General features: G+C 37.9%; 1 long non-coding RNA gene across 5 annotated transcripts; it reads left to right on the top strand.

Annotated features, from left to right (window-relative positions):
- Positions 1-1,435: 1,435 nt before the first annotated feature.
- LOC141513600 (uncharacterized) lies at positions 1,436-20,015 on the top strand. Of its 5 annotated transcripts, none has more exons than XR_012475836.1 (5): positions 1,436-1,650; positions 12,478-12,568; positions 14,144-14,214; positions 15,078-15,243; positions 15,998-20,015. It is a non-coding gene; the product is annotated as an uncharacterized LOC141513600 (long non-coding RNA). The 5 variants fall into 5 exon arrangements; XR_012475837.1 differs by lacking the exon at positions 12,478-12,568 and adding an exon at positions 5,187-5,296; XR_012475834.1 differs by lacking the exon at positions 12,478-12,568.
- Positions 20,016-20,218: the final 203 nt, after the last annotated feature.

The raw sequence follows: 20,218 nt of genomic DNA, 5'->3' as shown, positions 1-20,218 counted from the left end.
TGTCTTGCAAAAATCTTAAAAAAAAGTCATCTAGTCTAACCTTTTCCTTTTATACATGGAGAAACAAGGCCCAGAGAGTTTAAGAAATTTACCCAAGGTCATACAGGTAGTAAGTAGCAGAATGAGATTTGAACTCTCTTCTTTTGACTACAGATATATTAGTCTTTCTGCTGGTGTGGGGGTGGGGAATTCAATGCTAGAAATACACCCTGGTCCCAATTACTATGAATAATGAATCTAGTAGTTTCATCGTTTGAATTTGTACTATATAATTCCATTGGGTTGGAACCAATAATTATATTAAATAGTATGAATTCAAACATATGAAATAATTTCATAGGACTTATTATTTGTACTAATGGGAACTTAATGGAGGATCCCTTCTCTCTTAAAATTTTTATTTATTTATTTAGTTTTTGCAAGGCAATGAGGTTAAGTGACTTGCCCAGGGTCACACAGCTAAGTAATCATTAAGTGTCTGAGGTCAGATTTGAACTCAGGTCCTCCTGACTCCAGGGCTGGTGCTCCATCCACTGCACCATCTCCTAGCTGTCCCCATCTCCTAAGCTATTAATGCTATTCCCAGCGCTCTATATTCTTACAAGATAGTCATCTGCCATCATCTAACTGTGAGGCTGAAATAGAGGTGTGATGATAACGTAATGAGACCCGTTGCTTATGTGTATGTGCAGCCTTTAAAAATAAATGTTGCTACTTTCTGATACCACCATGTGCTACTTGAATGTGCTGAGCCTCTTCAAATGTTCATTAGAAAGCTCTTGATCTGGGAGGAATCCAGGCTGGTCCCTGTGATCGAGTTCTCTGATCAATCACCCTTTTTTTTTTTACTCCTGTTCTAGAAACAAATAACATAATAGCATTAGTTCTAAAGGGCTTGTGGGAAGCTGCCAGGCTGCAGACAGCTGTCTCCTCTCCTCTTAGTCAAAGTTCAGTAATTTTCACTGTACCTTGAATTAGGTCACTGTAGCAGGGCCTTAACTCCCAGCCTGGCAGGGCCTGGCTTTCCATGTCTGTCTCTAGATATGCTTGTCTTGGGAGAGGGATTCTATTTCACCTTTGCAGGGGGAGAGTCTGTGTGTATGTGTGTGTGTGTGTGTGTGTGTGTGTGTGTGTGTGTGTCGTGTGGTGTGTCTCTTTCACTCCTTGGGGAGGGCCATTTTTAGACCAGTGAGTGGGGAAGAAAAAAATCATCTAGGCCAAAAATAAACCCTTCCTGCAGTAAGCAGGGTTTGAAACTGGACTGATTTGCTCCAGCTATTTTTTTCTAACCAAACTGGCATTTCAGGGTGTAAATAGCAGCTCTTAGGCTGTTTTCCCTAGAACTGACAACAAGGTTGGGCTTCCTATATAGATAGAACCCTGTGAAATTGGGTAAAGGAAATGCCACTCAAGACAGCTTGCCCTGGGTCTCATGAGATAAGGCCTGACTTAGTCTGCTGGTCAATGTTCAGGTTTGGATTATATCTTCATGGCCATGCTAGAAGCTTCTGTAAACACAAAGACAGTTTATTAAAGGAGTACAACAAAGAAAAAAAAACAGAAGGAACCCTGTATTACACTGAACTACTTTGGGGGAAAGCAGAATCATTTTTTTAAGATCATGGGAACTGAAACTAGATGGGATATCAGGTATGTAAACCACCCCTTTTGCTCCAGTCTACCACCCTGGGGGCTTGGGAGAGGAGAGACTTTGACAAACTTCCACTGAAGGAAATTTGGATAAAGAGGCATCTCAAAATATGTGAGATGGGGGAGTTGCTACTGGTGGAACTGCAGGTTCCTGTACTATTTCTACACATGTTATAGTCAGTCAGGAATTAAGATAAATAGGTTATTGAACTTGAAGTCAAGAAGAGTTGAGTTCTAACTAGCTGAGGAATCATGGACAAATCACAACCTTTGGAAACCTCAGTCTTCTCATCTGTAAAATAGGAATAAATAATATCTATTGGATATATATATATATATGTATATATACATATATATAGGCACATAACACACATCTAAGTACACACTTGCATTCATGCATGCATATACATACAAACATAACTTTTCAGTCTTTAAAGCATGGTTTTAGAAAACTAAGGTTCAATTCTAATCTTCTGTCCCATCCTAGCTACATGACAATGGGCTATTTTCCTTAACCCCTTCAGGACCCCAAGCAATTCTGACTTTAAGTAATGGATCAGATGTTGGGCTGCATTGGTGAAGGGTTTTTCCAAAGTGGGAGCTCCCTACATCTTTGAAATCACAAGGAATTAAAATCACAAAGGGGAAAAAGCAAATGTCTGTTGTTGTTGCTCTTGTTTTATTGGTTATCTTAAGAAGATACCTACATGGAACCTTATTCCTAGCTGACATGTTGAAAAATCCTGAAATTTCTAGCATGACCCTGGACCATGACTGTTTCCAACTTTAAGCTCGAGTTCATTCCCACACTGGTCCTTCACTGTTTACTGTCAGTACGCTAAGAAGAGGGAGGCAGTTTAATCTAGAAAAGACAGAGCTGTGTTCATCTTAGTTGGCAATTTCTCACTACTTATCTTTGAGGAAACGAATGGACTTCAGCCTCCTATCTTTCCAGCCAGGTTGCTCACTCAATCTGTCCCTTGTGTCTCCAGTAGGAAATAAGCAAGGTGTCAGCCAGAAAATAGCCCTTTTTTTATGAACTGCCTAGCAACCCCTAGTGGAAATGATACTCTAATCATTCTATGCAGCTTCATCAATCAATCAATGGGTGTCTGCTAACCTGCCCCATATAACCCCCCTTTCCTGTCTTTTTTCCTATTACTCCTCTTCATACACTTTCCATTCTCGTAAAACTGATCTACCGCTTCTTTTCCATGTATTGCATTTCATCTTCTGACTTTATATCTTTGCACAGGTTGTTCCCCACATCCAACCCAGAGTGCCTTCTATGCTAATAACAGCTAATATTTATATAGCACTTAGTATGTCCTTTGCTCAGTGCTTTACAATTGTTTCATTTGATCCTCACAACTTTGGAAGATAGGTAATATTATTATCCCCATTTTACAGATAAGAAAACTGAGTAAACAGGGGCTAAGTGACTTACCCAAAGTCACTTAGCTAGTACATGTCCAAGGCTAGGTTTGAACTCAGTCACCTGTCTACACATGCTAGAATTCCTAATTGGCTTTGAAGCACAGTTCAAGTGCCCCCTCCATATCCTGACTTTTATTCTCCCTCAATTATCACTATTCTCTCCTTTGAAAATATTTTGTATTGCTTTGCGTATACTTTGTATTTACCTGCTTGAGTATATGTTATTTATAGAATATAAGTTTCTGAGGAATTGCACTGGTTTTGTCTTTGTACCCCAGTGTTTTGTATCATCTTTGTTCTTAATTGATGTTTGTTCAGTTGAATTGAAATAAAATTAACAGGGGCAGCTAGATGGCACAGTAGATAGAGCACCAGTCTTGAAGTCAAGAGGACTATTTGAGTTCAAATAGGATCCTAGACATTTACTAGCTGTGTGACCCTGGGCAAGTCACTCAATCCTGATTATCTCCAAAAAAAATGAAATGAAATCAATATAATTGATTACCAGATTGGGGAAGAGGCAGTTAGTGCAGAAGCAAACAATTGAGAAAATCTCCTTCCTTTTTTGACTTTTAGAGGAATGGGTAATTAGCATCATCTTTGGGATTGATTGCTGACAGCCGTCAGCTACCAATGGATAAAATAGTATAGAAGATATTATAATGGGAAAAATAGGCCCATGTGAAAAAAGGGAAAATGGTTTTGCATTTGAGATGAGATGGACACAAATTGTATTATTCAGCTAGGTTGAGTGTTTCCATTATTAGTTTCTATTCCCTTCCCTCATCCACCAACAAGTTCTATTCAGTGACCTCTAAAAAAAACAGGTCCCACTCATGAGATAAGGGGAGTTTGATAAAAGCTTTCTATTAACAGCCTCACCAGATAGCAGGAATCAGTGATATGTGTGTGACAACTTGGCTTTCCCTGTGCACACAAATTTAGCACCAGGGTTTCCAATAGAATCAATTAAAGGACATAATGTAGTGGAAAGACAAAAGAAGTGGACTCGGATCCCAACTTTGCCTTTAATTTGCCATGACACTGGGGGCAGTTCAAGGACTCAGCTTCCTCACATATAAAATGAGATTATTCCTTTCAGTTCTGATCAGAGTTGGAAATCCACTATTAGCTAGCTCAAAGAGGAAAGATAATTGGGTACCTCTAGAGTCCTTCTCTGATAAGTCATTGGACCATGGAAGTGCTCCTGATTCTTGGGGGTTAGACCAGTATAATGGAAGTTTTATCAATCAGAAAAACTTCAAGTATGGACTCACTGATGGACTCTGTATATCTATCACTTAAGAGTCAACCGAGTTAAGTGCAAAAGGGACTGAAGTATGGAGGACACCTAGGAATTGATATTTCTTTTAGCTAAAACAACTCATTAAACTGTCTTTTAAAAGTGACTTATATCTATGGAGTGAGCATCCATTGGTATGAAATCTTGCATCCTGGTCATTGAACAGATAAGTTTGTCTACTAAACTTCCAAGTTAAATACAAACAAAAATCTCAAAAATCAAAATCTCAACTTAGAGCTGGAAGCTATCTAGCTCAGTCCTCTCATTTTTACAGAGGAGAAAACTGAGACCAAGAGAAGTTGTGAGTTGTCCAAGGAATTCTAGATTTAGAGATAGAAATTACTCTATGGATCACGGCAGTCCAACCCCTTTATTTTACAAATGAGGAAACTGAGACCCAGAGACTTTAAATAACATGTCCAGTGTCACACAGCTAATAAGTGACTGATTTAGGCTTAGAACCTGAATTTTCCCTCTCCAAGTCCAGTGTCCTTTTGTGTTCTTGGAAGTCTTTGGAAACCTACATAGTAAATGATTACCTGACTACCAGCAAGCCATTTTCTAGTAAGGTAAAAGAAAGGCCTTTTACGGGCAGCCATCCTGCTGACCACTTACCCTTGTTTGTTTCCTGAGAGAGCATAGAAGCATCCTCTGGTTTTCTGTCAAAACAAATGAACAATATATAAGGTAGCAGGTCCCTCATATTGACTATTCACCTGGATTGTCTTGAATTCAACTAAAAACATGGCTCTTCCCCCACCACCAAGGAGTTAACATTTTTTGCCTTGCTTTCCAGGTGACTAATACATTGTGTCTCAGAGATCAGTGAGGGAAGAGACTGACAGTCAATGTGGGAAGTGGATGAGATTTCAGCTTTCCTTGTGATGCCTTTGATGGGTACAATGAGTAAGGAAAGGAATGTTGATGACTCTATGGTGGCCTAGGTTGCATAATTTTGTCTTGAATGCCTGCTTCTTCCTTTGCTCTGTGACTTGCATATCACATGACTTAAAATGGATCTTCCTTTCCAAGTTGTTTAGGACCTGGATAAAATGGTTTATAAATAGCCCCTTTCAACGGGTACTTCGGCTCTTGAACACACCCCATCACTTTGAAAAATGACCTGTTTTGCTGGAACTGCAACTGACAATGACCTCATCAAATCACATGTGTTCTCTGTACATTTTTCTTTATTTCAAGGGCCTCCAGAAAATATACACAGTCTCTTGGACAGCTCATCCCTATTCATCACAGAGTCATTGTGGCTCAGTAGATACAATTTTGTATTAAGAATTGAGAGATCTGACTTCTAAACTTTATACAATGCCATGCTTTGAGAACTAGAGAGATTCTTACAAGTGCTTTATAATTGACTGACAGGATCATAAACTCAGAGTTAGAACGGATTCTATGAGTCAAAGGATCATAGATTTTTGAGCTTGAAAGGACCTCAGAGGTCATCCATTCCAGAGGTATCAAACAGAAGGCTTAGTAACACTCTGGAATCAGATTAAAATATAATTGGGAAATATTTTTAAAAAGACAAGACAATGTAGATCACATTACACTTTTCCCAGTTTTAAACTTTGATCCTAGCATCATTTTTTTCCCAAAGATTTTATTTATTTTGAGTTTTGCCATTTTCCCCCTAATCTTGCTTCCTTCCCCTCGCCCCCCACAGAAGGCAATTTGCTAGTCTTTACATTGTTTCCATGGTATACATTGATCCAAATTGAATATGATGAGAGAGACATCATATCCTTAAGGAAGAAAAATAAAATATAAGAGATATCAAAATTACATAATAAGATAATGGGTTTTTTTCCTAACTCCACAATTCTTTCTCTGGATATAGATGGTATTCTCCATCACAGAGAGCCCCAAACTATACCTGATTGTTGCACTGATGGAATGATCAAGTCCATCAAGGTTGATCATCACCCCCATGTTGCTGTTAGGATGTACAATATTTTTCAGCTTTTGCTCAGCATCAGTTCATGCAAATCCCTCCAGGCTTCCCTGAATTCCCATCCCTCCTGGTTTCCAATAGAACAATAGTGTTCCATGACATACATATACCATAGTTTGTTAAATCATTCCCCAACTGATGGACATTTACTTGATTTCCAATTTTTTGCCACCATAAACAGGGCTGCTATGAATATTTTTGTACAAGTGATGTTTTTACCCTTTTTCATAATCTCTTCAGGATTTAGACCAAGTAGTGGTATTGCTGCATCAAAGAATATGCACATTTTTTTTGTTGCCCTTTAGGCCTAATTCCAAATTGCTCTCCAGAAAGGTTGGATGAGTTCACAGCTCCACCAACAATGTATTAGTGTCCCATATTTCTCACATCTCTTCCAACATTGATCATTGTCCTTTCTGTCATATTGGCCAGTCTGAGAGGTGTGAGGTGGTACCTCAGAGTGATGCTTTAATTTGCATTTCTCTAATAAGTAATGATTTAGAGCAATTTTTCATATGACTATGGATTGCTTTGATTTCCTCATCTATAAATTGCCTTTCCATATCCTTTGACCATTTGTCAATTGGGGAATGGCTTGTTTTTTTTTTTTAAATTTGTCTCAGTTCTTATATATTTTAGAAATGAGTCCTTTGCCATAAATACTAGTTGTAAAGATTGTTTCCCAGTTTACTACATTTCTTTTGGTCTTGGTTACAGTGGTTTTGTCTGATCACATTACATTTTAAAACTAAATCAATATTCAGTCCACAGGATCTTTATATATATGGAATGAGGATCAATGGCCTGATTTATATTTGAATTTGACACCACTGATCTAACCCTTTCATTTTACAGATGACGAAACTAAGCTCCAAAGAAGTTCATTGATTTGCTTGGTCATGTTGTTGTTATTGTTGTTCTTATTCAGTCATTACAGTCATGTCTGATTCTTCATGACCCTATTTGGGATTTTCTTGTCAATGGTTTGCCATTTTCTTCTCCAACTCATTTTACAAGTAAGGAAACTGAGGTAAACAGTATTAAGTGACTTGCTCAGGATCACATAGCTAGTAAGTATTTAAGGTTGGATTTGAAAACATGAAGAAGAGTTTTCCTGACTACAAGCCAGTATTCTATCCACTGCAGATAGAATTAAATCAGAAGGTAGCACAGAGACCATCTAGTTCAAATCAGTTTACAAATAAGGTTATTGAGCCCCAGAGAAATCCAGTGGTAAAAGTAATATTGTCAGAGGCAATATTTGTTCCCTGGTCTTCCAATTCTCAATCAATCCAGAGTTCTTTCTACTGTAATACTTTCTAGGCCCATCTTCTCATTTTACAGATGAAGAGATCTAATGGGTTAAGTGAGACATCCCAAGTTACACAAGTAGACACTGTATCAATGATTGTAGTTCTTCATAGTGATAATGATAGTGGATTCTCTTCTTAGGTTGGCCTGCTTCCTTGCTGGGTGACCTTGAGCAAGCTTATGAGATTAGTTTCTCTTCATGAAAAATGAGGAAAGTAGTATCTGCCTCAGAGGGCTACAGAAAGGATTACTGAGGTGATGACTGCAAAATCCTTGGCACACCATTGTTTCTTAATAAAAGCATGATATTTATTTAACCACCTTCATTACTCTTTCAGATTTAAGGACACCCAGTCAAGTAGCAGTACTACAGGTGCTATGAGCCATGAAAATACAGAACTTTTCTGGTCTTAGTTCTAGAGATCTGTGTACTACAAATCATACATTGAGTGACAACAAGAGAAGGGTTTAGGATCTGAAACAGACATTCAAAGATGGAGGTAGAGGAAAGATGGGGGAAATTGAGATCTGAGTGAACATACTCAAAGATGGTGGTAAAGGAATGATGGAGGAAATTGGAATCTAGTGGAGGGGTGGTATATTCAATGATGGAGGTAGAGGAATATGGAGGAAATTGAGATCTGGGAGAACAAACTCAAAGAGTGGGAGACTACTTCAGGTTGTCGACATTATTCTATTTGAAGATCACATGTAATTGTCAGATAAATAAAGGCCTTATCAACTCAACTTATACAGTATAGGATTTGTCATTTCCCCTCCCCACCAATTCATCTGGCTTTTATATTTACCTGTTCCTTTCAGGGGAACCACCATCTTTCCAGGTACCCAGCTTTAAAAATCTAGATTTTTCCTTGACTCTTTCTCTTCTCTCCTCGCTCCAAGTCCAATCATTGCCAAATCTTATCCATTCTATCTCTAAAATATCTCTCACAACTATTCCCTTCTTCACACTAACATAGCCAGCTCCCTAGTTCAGATCCTCATCATCTCTCGCCTGTACTATTACAAAAGCTTCTCATTTTGTCTAACTACTCTCTTCTCTACATAGCCTCCTTCTAACAGCAGCCAAATGACTATGTCTGAAGCACAAGAATTACTATGCTCAAGAAGCTTCAGGAGTCCCTCAAAGCCTCTGGAATAAAATAGAAATTCTTTTGTCAGTTCAAGTCTTTCATACTTTGGTCCTAATAGCAATTATTTATGCCAGGCACTTTACAAATATTATCTCAATTAATCCTCACAAAAACTTTAAGTGGTTAAGTACTATTATTAACCCATTTTTACAGTTGAAGAAACCATGACAAATAGAGGTGAAGTGACTTTCCCAAGGTCATGCATATAGTAAGTATCTGAAGTTCAATTTAAACTCCTTGCACTTTATTCACTGAGCCACCTAGACATTCTAATCTAATTTGCTATCATGTTGCTAAGGGGAGCTAGTTGTCAAAGGGCATAGAGCAAAGAGCTTAGAATCAGAAAGACTCATCTTCATGTGTTCAAATCCACTCTCAGACTCTTACTGTGTGACCCTGGATAAGTCTTGGGTCTTATTACCTGTAAAATGAGCTGGAGAAGAAAATAGCAAATACACACACAAACTTCAAATGAAGTCATAGAGAGTCAGACACAACTAAAATGACTGAATAACAACAACACATTGCTCTTTGTTCCAGCCAGACTATCTACATGCTGTTCCTTGTACACAACATTTAATCTTCTCTCTCCATGTCCTTGCATATGCTTTGCCCCCCCCCCCCATACTCCCTTAGAATCTCCTTTTAGGATTCTCAGCTCCCTTCAAAGCTCAAGTGATATATTCTACTTTCTGTTGCTGAAAAATGTTAGTTTTTCTCACTAACTTGAAATTCCTTTGTATATATTCTTCATTTACATATTTGTATTCATAGTATTTCTCACAACTGACTCACTCTATGAGGGCAAGGTCTGTTTAATTTTCATCTTTGTATGGCTGGTGTAGAACAGTGTAATAACTTGTAGGAGGTGCTTAATAAGGCAGATAGATTTTGCAGTATTGAGCCTGGAGACAGTAAGATCTGAGTTCAAATCCAACCTCAGATACTTACTGTGTGACCCTCATCAAATCACTTAAACTTATTTGTTTCAGTTTCCTCATCTGTAAAATTTGCTGGAGAAGGAAATGGCAAAATCATTCCGATATCTTTGCCAAGAAAATCCCAAATGGTATCAAGAAGACTCAGAAACAACTAAAAACAACTGAACATAAGATGTTTAATAGACACTTACCGAATTTAATTTAAGCAGCTCAAGAATATGAGGGAAGCTTAAACATAAAAATCTTAAACTCATTTTAAAAAGTATAATTTGTCTCAAATATGGAAAAAAGATTTTACCAGTTTGGGAATTCCCTCTGTCATTACAGTTTGTCACTTCTATATGACTTGATATCTAAGTTCTAAGAGATTAAGCAACTTGCTCTGGGGTCACACATATGTTAAGTGATGGAGGCTGGATTTGAACACATCTTTTAATTCCAAGTCCAGAACTCTACCCACTCTACTATGAGGTTTTTTATTTTAATTGATTATTTGCAAAAGCTGAATTGAATTATTTTCCTGTCAAATAGAAAGTAAAACTAACTACGTACAGGGAGGGCTGACCATTGTGTTTAAATGAAAATTATCACGTAGGATTTGATGTTTGTCTTTTGTCCTCAAAGAAGACCATAACATCAGGGAGGTGATGCCATGACAAGTACATAAATTGGAAGTCCAATGACCAGTGACTACACCACAAAAACTGGAGATGGTCCTGGACACAAGGCAATTAAGTGACTTGCTCAAGGTCACAGAGCTAGTGTCTGAGTTCATATTCGAACTCAGGTCCTCCTGATTCCAGGGTTGATGCTATATCTGCTGCACCACCTAACTGCCCAATGAAGAATTTATGAAGTAATAAATGAAAAGACAGTAAGCTGACTATATACTGAACACTATACTAAGAACTAGGTATATAAGTAGAAAAAAATTAAACAATCCCTGGTCTCAAGGAGATTTTATCCTAATTAAGGAAGACAACACACAACAGAAAGTCAGAAAGAAAGATCCACATGAATTCTTTAGAGGGCAAGATGGCAAGGTTCAGGGGTCCTCAGTTTAAGTGGGTGAAAATTCTGGGTGTCATCATGCTTGGAGGTAAAGAAGGTTTTGCTGAGTGTCTATCTTATTAGATGTAATACTGAAATTGAAATGGGTCCATTAAACCATACAGAAGGATACCTACGGGTCACATATTGACTTAGGAAACCAATATACCATTTGCTATGTTCTATTGTATTTTTATTTATTTTGCTAAATATTTCTAAATTATATTATAATATGGTTCCTCTGGGAATGTTGTGGGAATTTAACCTTCTGAGTCACTTGTTTGACCTCTCTGTGTGAGATACCAAAAGCTAGGAAATTTGACTTTCTGTGATGTCCTTCAGAGTAGGGACTGTCTTTTGGTCTTCTTTGTATGCCAACAGTTAGCACAGTGCTTGTTACATAGTAGGTCCTTAATAAATGGGACCTACTTAATAAATGCTTATTGACTGATTGAAGAACAGATGACATAATAATAGCCTACATCTATATAGATGTATAGGGTTTACAAAGCTTTTGATAAGTATTATCTCTCTATAGACTTATTATTATAGTCTATAATATTTATTATATTATAGTCCATAGATTATAGACTCTCACTAAAAAATCTTATAAAATAGGTGCCACTTACTTACATGACTTTGGGCAAGTCATTAACTTCTCTGGGCCTCAGTTTCCTCCTCTGTAACATGATTGTTTACCTCTAAGGTCCCTTTTAGCTCTAAGCCTTTAATTTCATGGTCTTATGGTAATTATTCTAGCTTTTCAAATGAAAGATCAGATTCCATGAAAATTCATTGAAGGTGAAGGTTGAAATACCTTGGAAGTATATCATTAAGCACTGTTTGGAAGCCCATCTCTAACTGGTGGGTGGGGTCATGCAATATAGACTTTAGCTGATATAAACACAAAGATGTGTATGTTGTAAAAACATTTGGGTTATGGGAAATGTCTTTCTTCAATACAGAGATTATTGCTGTGGAGTGGTCTGCTATTTCCTTCTCCAGCTCATTTTAAAGATGAGTTAACTGAAGCAAGGAGGGTTAAGTGATTTGCCCAGGGTCACTGAAATCGAATTTGAACTCACTCCAGGGCCAGCACTCTATCCATTGAGTTATCTAGCCTGCTTCCTTTTTACCAATGAGGAAACTGAGGTGGATAGCAATTAAGTGACCTAATCTAATCTAATTATATAACTAATTATTGACTGAAATCAGATTTAAAACTCAGAAAGGTGAGTCTTCCTGACTCCAGGCCGGATTTTACACCTACTGTGCCACCTCACTGACAGGGTCACAAATCAAGATTTAGTGTGTTGGGCTACCTTTTAGGAGTGTGAGTCAGAGGCACTGGCTCTATCAATTACTAACTACCTTAAGCCATTTCATTGCTTTGGAATTCTGTTTCTGTATTTGCAGAATGAGGATGATTTCTGAAACTTCCTTCTGTCACTCAGCCTGGGATCCAAATGTGGTCAAAATGTAGTCGCCTCCTGAAGTCATAGAACCAATAAACAGACATAGGAAATGGTTGACTGTGGGTGGGTTTAAATCCTTCCTTCAGTTCAGACACATTTCCCTGCTGAGCTTTGTGAGCTCTATAGGAGTAGGACTGAAGAAGATTTAGAGTTTGAGTTATTCTTACTCATATTTCATTACATGTAGCCCTTTGGAGGAGATGCATTGGATTGTTAACTTTGAAAAATGAGAAAACCGAGGAAATGCAAGGCCCAGAGGATGTCAGATATGAGTTCAGGTATAGTTCTTAGATTGCTTAAATGAGACCAGGGATGTGTTTGACCTTTAAAAATGTCAGTTAGTTAGTGGGATTAAAAAGCTGTCTGCTGTCTGCTTCAGAGGTCATGTGCCAGTCTTAACTGTGACTGGTGAATCCCAAGCACTTTGGATGAATAATATTGATACACATTTATTAAGCAATATATTTGTGTGTGTGTGTGTGTGTATAATAGATAGGTAGATAGACATAGGCATATGTTCAGAGACAGTGAAGTAGAAGCAGATAGAAGGCTGACAATTACCTTCTGACTTACTTTAAATACTAACAAATCTTAACTTTTATAGAAAGCCTTTCCCAATTCTTTTAATTCTAGAGCTTTCCCTCTCTTAATGATTTCCTATCTATTCTGAACATAGCTTGCTTTCTTTATATTTGGTTACATGTTGTCTTCCCTATTAAATTGTAAGCTACTAGAGGGCAGGGACTCATTTGCCTCTTTCTGTATTCCTAACACTTAATATAAGTCCTGACAGGATCCTAACAAATATGTATTAACAGATTGATATCACTAATGAGAAATTTGTGCTGAAAATATGAGTCTTCGCTCCAAGGTGCCCCTTAGACTGAGAATACTGTACAATTCTTCCATTGAAACATATTTTTTCCTTTTCTGCCTTACTGTCCATCTGCATTATATAAGCCAAAAGAGAGGCAAAGACATTTGCAAAAACCAAAACATTCCATCCTCTGGAGGAGTTTGCGTTCTCCTGGTACAATAGAGAGCATTGAATTTGTTGTTAGAGGATTAAGGTTCAAATATTTCCTGTGAAACCAGCCAACCACCTGTGTGACTTCGGGCAGTGCCCCCCCCAAAGAGTTACCTTCCTGGGCTACATTTTAATCTGGTATAAAAATGAGAGTTATGAGCTCCATGGCTTCAGAGGCCCTTTATAGGACTAGATCTGAGGTCTTTATTAGAGAGAGGTCTTGAAGTTGTGGATAGCAGTTCTATTTTCTTATTTCAGCTTCATGTAATCTACATCACTAAAGTAACTCATTTCCTTAGCTTTTTTGCCTCTCCATCTGGGTAGTTAGTAAGCAGCTTGTCATCTTTTTGGGTTCAAGTATCTGCTCTCAGCAGTAAATTCAGTTCAGAGGCAAAAACAAAAACAAAAATTCCAAAGGTCAATAATATCTCTGCAACACTCAGAAAGTAGGGGAAGGAGCCCTGGCTTAGAGCTGGTCACCTGAGGACATGTCAACCTTGGACTCTGCTCATTTATAAAATGAGTGGGCTGGACTAGATGGCTTCTAAAGTACCTTCTAGCTCTATAGATCCATAATCTGTATAAGGTCCTTGGAACCCAGACAGTTAATCTTCATGTAACTTCATAAAAGTCTTATTCTCTAGGTCATTGATATCAAATTTAGAGGGAAAAGTTCCCTGGACTCACATACTGATTTGTTGTTCAAACATTTTTTTCAGCCTTGTCTGACTCTTTGTTACCCCCATTTTGGGTTTTTTTTTTAATTGTTTTTTGTTTTTTTGTTTTTGGCAAAGATACTAAAGTGGTTTGCTATTTCCTTCTCCAGCTCATTTTTGCAGATGAAGAAAATGAAGTCAACAAGATTAAGTGACTTGCTCAGGGTCACCTAGCTAGAAAGTGAGTATTATCTGTCTTGTATTACATTCTTAATTATTTTGTCAAACATTTTCCAATAACATTTTTAGTTTGGTTTGGAATTTTGCAAGATTTGGGACATTTTAGGCTAAGAATATGACACCTCTGCTCTAGCTGATGGAGAGAGAATTCATCTTCATTACTTTCACTGGGGCTATTATCTGTGTCAAAGAGGAAAAGGGACTTTATCAAGTCTTGTCCATGAAGAGTACCTATCTGGATTGTGTCAGAATGAATATTACAAAATGGACCAGGTTGATAGATATGCTTGGTGGGTTTTCTTTACAGTCCATTTAACATCTCTTTCTCAGAATAGGCATTCACTGCAAATAAGTAGGCAGCTAGAGCAGGGCATTCATTTGTTGCAGTTGAAGGCCTTGATCTGATGACTACATCCTTTTCCACTGAAGCTCTAACAATCCAAATTCTCAGGGTAGATTTTAGTAACCCTTTCTCTCAGCATGTCTTGTCAGCTGTTAGAAAACTGCTCATTGACCATCTTAGATAACTCCTGAGGCTCTATGAGACTCATTGCCTTAGCTAAAAAGTGTGTAGGTAATAAAAACAAATGTCAGCCTTAATTTTCATTACTTAAAAATAATAATAATGGTGATAATTAGAATTTATACAGTAGATTTTCTTTCTTTCTTAAAGTTATTTTTTTTTTGCTAGACAATGGCATTAAGTCTCTTGCCCAGATCATATAGTTAATAAATTTCTAAGGTTAGATTTGAACTCAGGTCTTCCAGTCTCCAAAGCTGATGCTCTATTCACTGCATCACCTAGCTGCCCCAAGGTAGACCTTTGATACTTTCTTTTTTCTTTTTTTTGTTTGCTTTTTTTAGATTTTTGCAAGGCAAATGGGGTTAAGTGGCTTGCCCAAGGCCACACAACTAGGTAATTATTAAGTGTCTGAGACTGGATTTGAACCCAGGTACTCCTGACTCCAAGGCTGGTGCTCTATCCACTACGCCACCTAGCCAACCCGATTTGATACTTTCAACAAGTGAAGTGAGTCTTATTGTTATAGACAGCTGTTACTGTTGCTATATGTCCTTCCTTTTTTTTCCAAGGCAATGGGGTTAAGTGGCTTGCCCAAGGCCAAACAGCTAGGTAATTATTAATTGTCTGAGACCAGATTTGAACTCAGGTACTCCTAACTCCAGGGCCGGTGCTCTATACACTGTTCCACCTAGCCGCCCCTATGTCCTTCCTTCTTAAAGAGGACTAATGACATAGTGAGAGCAATGTCTTGACTTGTTCATTAATTGGATTTAAGCTTCAAAGTCCAATGGCAGGACTAAAGTCAAGATGACTGACAATGGCTAGTGTCTAGAAGATACTAGAAGACACTAGTTAGAAGCCTAGTGTCTAGAAAAGGAAAGTAATATACTGTGCCTTCTTTTCAATATACGTGAAGTATTTAATTGAATCTAGGCACCATCTTTCAGGAAAGACATTAACCAAATAGGTGGCACAGCGGATAAATGCTGAGCCTGGAGTCAGGAAGACTTGATTCAAATTCTAGCTGTATTCACATTGAAATTCTAAAAAATTCTGAGTTCACTGAACAACCCTGGGCAATTCACTTCACCTCTGTCTCAGTTTGCTTAACTGTACAATGAGGATAATTGCATCACCTACCTCTTGGGATTATTGTGAGGCTCAAAATAAGCTAATATTTGTAAAGTGCTTAGCACAGAATCTTGCACACGGTAGGTGCTACATAAAGCCTTGTTCCCTTTCTCCTCTCTCCACTTTACAGGTGATGAGAGGTTAAGTGACATGCCCAGGTTCACAATGCTAATCACTATTTGAGGCAGAATTTGAATTCGTGTCTTCAGAGTCAACACTATATAATGTAGCAGATCAAACAAAAGAGGTAAATATACCCAAGAACAGAGAGTCAGTGGTCACTCTGTCTCTGCTCTAAGTACTTCTCAAGGTGATTCAAGAACTGAAGGCTTCTTGAGGTTCTAGACAAATGCTGCAACTGTCTGTAAAGATGATCTCCCTTAGATTTTGGTGCATCCCGGATCTCTGCTTTCATCCTGCATAACTTCTAGAATTATATACTCCCAATGTAAGGAGCACCAACAGAGCCTGAAATCCCACCTACAATTTAGTTATTTTAAAAGGTTGCTTTGGGCAAAGATTTCATCACCAGGAAGCTGACCTAGGCATGAGGCTCCCAAAGGTTCTTGAGGTTGATCATCTGGCAATATACTTGTAAATACATCACTAACCGTGGGTTGGGTCTGACAGGCTATGATTTCTTTTGCCATAGTCTTTAGTCCTCCAATTAATTAATTAAGAGATATCATTGAGATAAACTCTTTGTAAATCTTAAAGTGGGCAGTTAGGTGGTACCATGGTGCAGAAAGTGCCAGCCTGAAGTCAGAAGACTCATTCCTGAGTTCAAATCTGACCTCAGAGTCTTACTAGCTGTATAACCCTGGTCAAGTTAATTAACCCAGTTTTCCTCAGTTTCCTCATCTTTAAAATAGGTTGGAGAAGGAAATGACAAACTTCTCTAATATCTTACCAAGGAAACACCAAGTGGGATCATGAAGAGTCTGACGTGACTGAAAAACTACTGAACAACAACAAATCTTTAAGTACTATATAAATTAATGATAATAAAAAAAGATGATGATAGCAACAAACAACTGCCATATGACAATTAGTGTGCTAAGAGCTGCTAGGAGACAATCTTCCTAAATGTTAGAAATTATTATTAGTCTTAGTCCTGGAAGTACTTATATTTGATGAAGGGAGAAAAACACATATAAGTATATTTACTATAAAACTACAACTACTTACAGCCATACTAAGACTTGGGACACCTTTTATATTACAAAGTCCAGTAAATTCAAAGTAATTTCATGGTGAAGCATTAGCAGATGTGGGAGTTCAGATCCAGAAAGGCCTTATTCAGGGGGTCTCCCTTGAGTGGAACTCTGAATGAAGTCGAGGATTTTAAGAAATGGAGGTGAGAATGGAATCCATTCAAAGCATTGGGAATAGACAGTGCAGAAACCTTTCAGAGACAGGAGATAAAATATTTTGTGTGAAGGTCAGCAAGAAAGTCTGTTTGGCTGAATCAGAAAATACAAGAAATGTGTGATAAGACTGAAAAGGTTAAATTGTGAGGGGCTTTAAATTCCTGGCAGAATAATTTGTGTTTGATCCAGAGACCATAGGTAACAAACGGAGTTTGCTGGCCAGGAAGCCACAAAGTTTAGACCTGTGCTTTTAGGACTATCTCTCCAAGATATCCCATGGCAGCCAGGAAAGAGCTTTGAACCTAAAATTTCATATTTAAGCTTCAAACCCTTTATGATCATTGCTAGTCAGTCCTAGAGCCATTCTAGGTAGGAGACAGCACAAACCTTCAGTGTTTTCCATCAGCAGGACAGGAAGGATGCTTCAGATTATCCACTTGAAACAAACAGTTGACAACTGTTTGGGTTGACAAATCTCTGAAGATGATAGGCCTCACTGTTCACTTTCCTTGAAAAAATACTCAGATTCTATATTTTCTCTACTATGGTACTTAACTCATCCCTATATATCATACCTACACTTGGTTCCTATATGTGGACCCAGATTGTGGGAAATCACTATAGGAAATTTCATATGGGGGGAAATATCAGCAAATCTAAAGTCAGAGAACCTGAGTTCAAATTATGACTGCTTCTTATCTCCCTGAGTAATCTTTTGTTGTTATGCTGTTTTGGTTGTGTCCAACTCTGTGTGACCCATATGAGGTTTTCTTGGCAGAGATACTGGAGTGGTTTGCTATTTCCATCTCCAGCTCATTTTTACATATGAGGAAACTGAGACAAATGGGGTTAAGAGACTTGCTCCGGGTCACACAGCTAGTGAGTGTCTGAGCTCAGATTTGAACTCAGGAAGATGAGTCTTTCTGACTCTAAGTTTGACTGGCAATATCACTTAGCTTTGTAACCTAGAAGTTGTTTAACTTCTTTGACTTTCCTCATTTGTAAAATAGAAAGTTGAATTAAATGATTTCTAAGTTCTCTTTTTAGCTTTCTATTCTATATATTCATCTTTTTTTGTTTGTTTTTGGCAAGACAATGGGGTTAAATGACTTGTCCAAGGTCACACAGCTAGTGTATGAGTTCAGATTTGAACTCAGGGCCAGTGCTCTATACATTGCACCACCTAGCCACCCCTATATTTATCTTTAGAATATAGTCTCCTTCTCCCCATCCAGCACTTCAGAATGTATTTAGGGGGTTGAGAACTGAGTGGCATCAGCTAGATGGCACAGTAGATAGTCTGACTTTGGAGTCAGGAGGACAGGAATTTGAACAAAATTTACTAGTTGTATGACCTTGGGCAAGTCATTTAACCCTGATTAATTGGAATCCAGAGTCATCTCCAGTCGTCTTGATTCCTATCTAGTCACTGGATCCAGATGATTGGGGGAGAAAGGTTAGTGACTTAGCATAGCACCCCTTCACTTAAATCCAATTCATGAGCTTATCATGGCATTACCTCCCTGATGTCATGGTCTTCTTCAAGAATGAAGGACAAAATGGATACAGGATTTAGACACAAAAAACAATACAATAAGCAAATTAGAAGATCAAGGATTAGTTACCTGCCAGATCTATGGAAAGGGAAGCGGTTTCTGACTAAGGAAAAGATGGAGAACATCACTAAAAGCAAACTAGATGATTTTGATTACATTAAATTAAAAAGCTTTTGCACAGAAAAAAACACTGTAACCAAGATCAAAAGAAATTTAATAAATTAGGAAACAATTTGTACAACTAATGTTTCTAACAAAGGACTCATTTCTAAAATATACAGAGAACTGAGTCATATTTAAAAAAAAAAAAAGCCAATCCCCGATTGACAAATGGTTAAAGGATATGCAAAGGCAATTTACAGATGAGATCAAAGCAATCCATAGTCATATGAAAAATTGCTCTAAATCATTACTTATTAGAGAAACGAAAATGAAAACTTCTCTAAGGTACCACCTCACACCTCTCAGACTGGCCAATGTGACCAGAAAGGATAATGATCATTGTTGGAAGGGTTATGGGAAATCTGGGACACTATTACATTGTTGGTGGAGCTGTGAACTCATCCAACCTTTCTGGAGAGAAAATTGGAACTACGCCCAAAGGACAACAAAAATGTGCATACCCTTTGACCCAGCAATACCACTACTGGGTCTATACCCTGAAGAGATGATGAAAAAGGGTAAAAACATCACTTGTACAAAAATATTCATAGCAGTCCTGTTTGTGGTGGCAAAGAATTGGAAATTAAGTAAATGTCCTTCAATTGGGGGAATGGTTTAACAAACTATGGTATAGCTATATCATGGAACACTATTGTTCTATTAGAAACCAGGAGGTATGGTAATTCAGGGAAACCTGGAGGGATTTGCATGAACTGATGCTGAGTGAGATGAGCAGAACCACAAAAACACTGTACACCCTAACAGCAACATGGGGATGATGATCAACCTTGATGGACTTGCTCAATCCATCAGTGCAACAATCAGGGACAATTTGGGGCTGTCTGCAATGGAGAATGCCATCTGTATCTAGAGAAACAACTGTGAAGTTTGAATAAAGACCAAGGACTATTACCTTAAATTTAGGAAAAAACCCCGATATCTTATTGTCTGATCTTGCTATCTCTTATACTTTATGTTTCTTCCTTAAGGATGTGATTTCTCTCTCATTACACTCAATTTGGATCAATGTATACCATGGAAACAATGTAAAGACTGACAAATTGCCTTCTGTGGGAGGGTGGGGGGAGGGAAGTAAGATTAGGGGAAAAATTGTAAAACTCAAAATAAATAAAATCTTTAATAAAAAAAGAATGAAGGACAAATATTATTTTGTTATTGTTATTATTTATTAGTTCAGAGAGGCAAGCATTCATTCCTGAAAGTGATTTGGACTATGACGATCTCTGGGCTGGAAGCAGACTT

The sequence above is a fragment of the Macrotis lagotis genome, chromosome 2 (assembly GCF_037893015.1).
Source record: "Macrotis lagotis isolate mMagLag1 chromosome 2, bilby.v1.9.chrom.fasta, whole genome shotgun sequence".
In the NCBI taxonomy this organism is placed as follows: domain Eukaryota; kingdom Metazoa; phylum Chordata; class Mammalia; order Peramelemorphia; family Peramelidae; genus Macrotis; species Macrotis lagotis.
The sequence above is the reverse complement of the archived record's forward strand: the minus strand, read 5'-3'. Positions and strand labels throughout refer to the sequence as shown.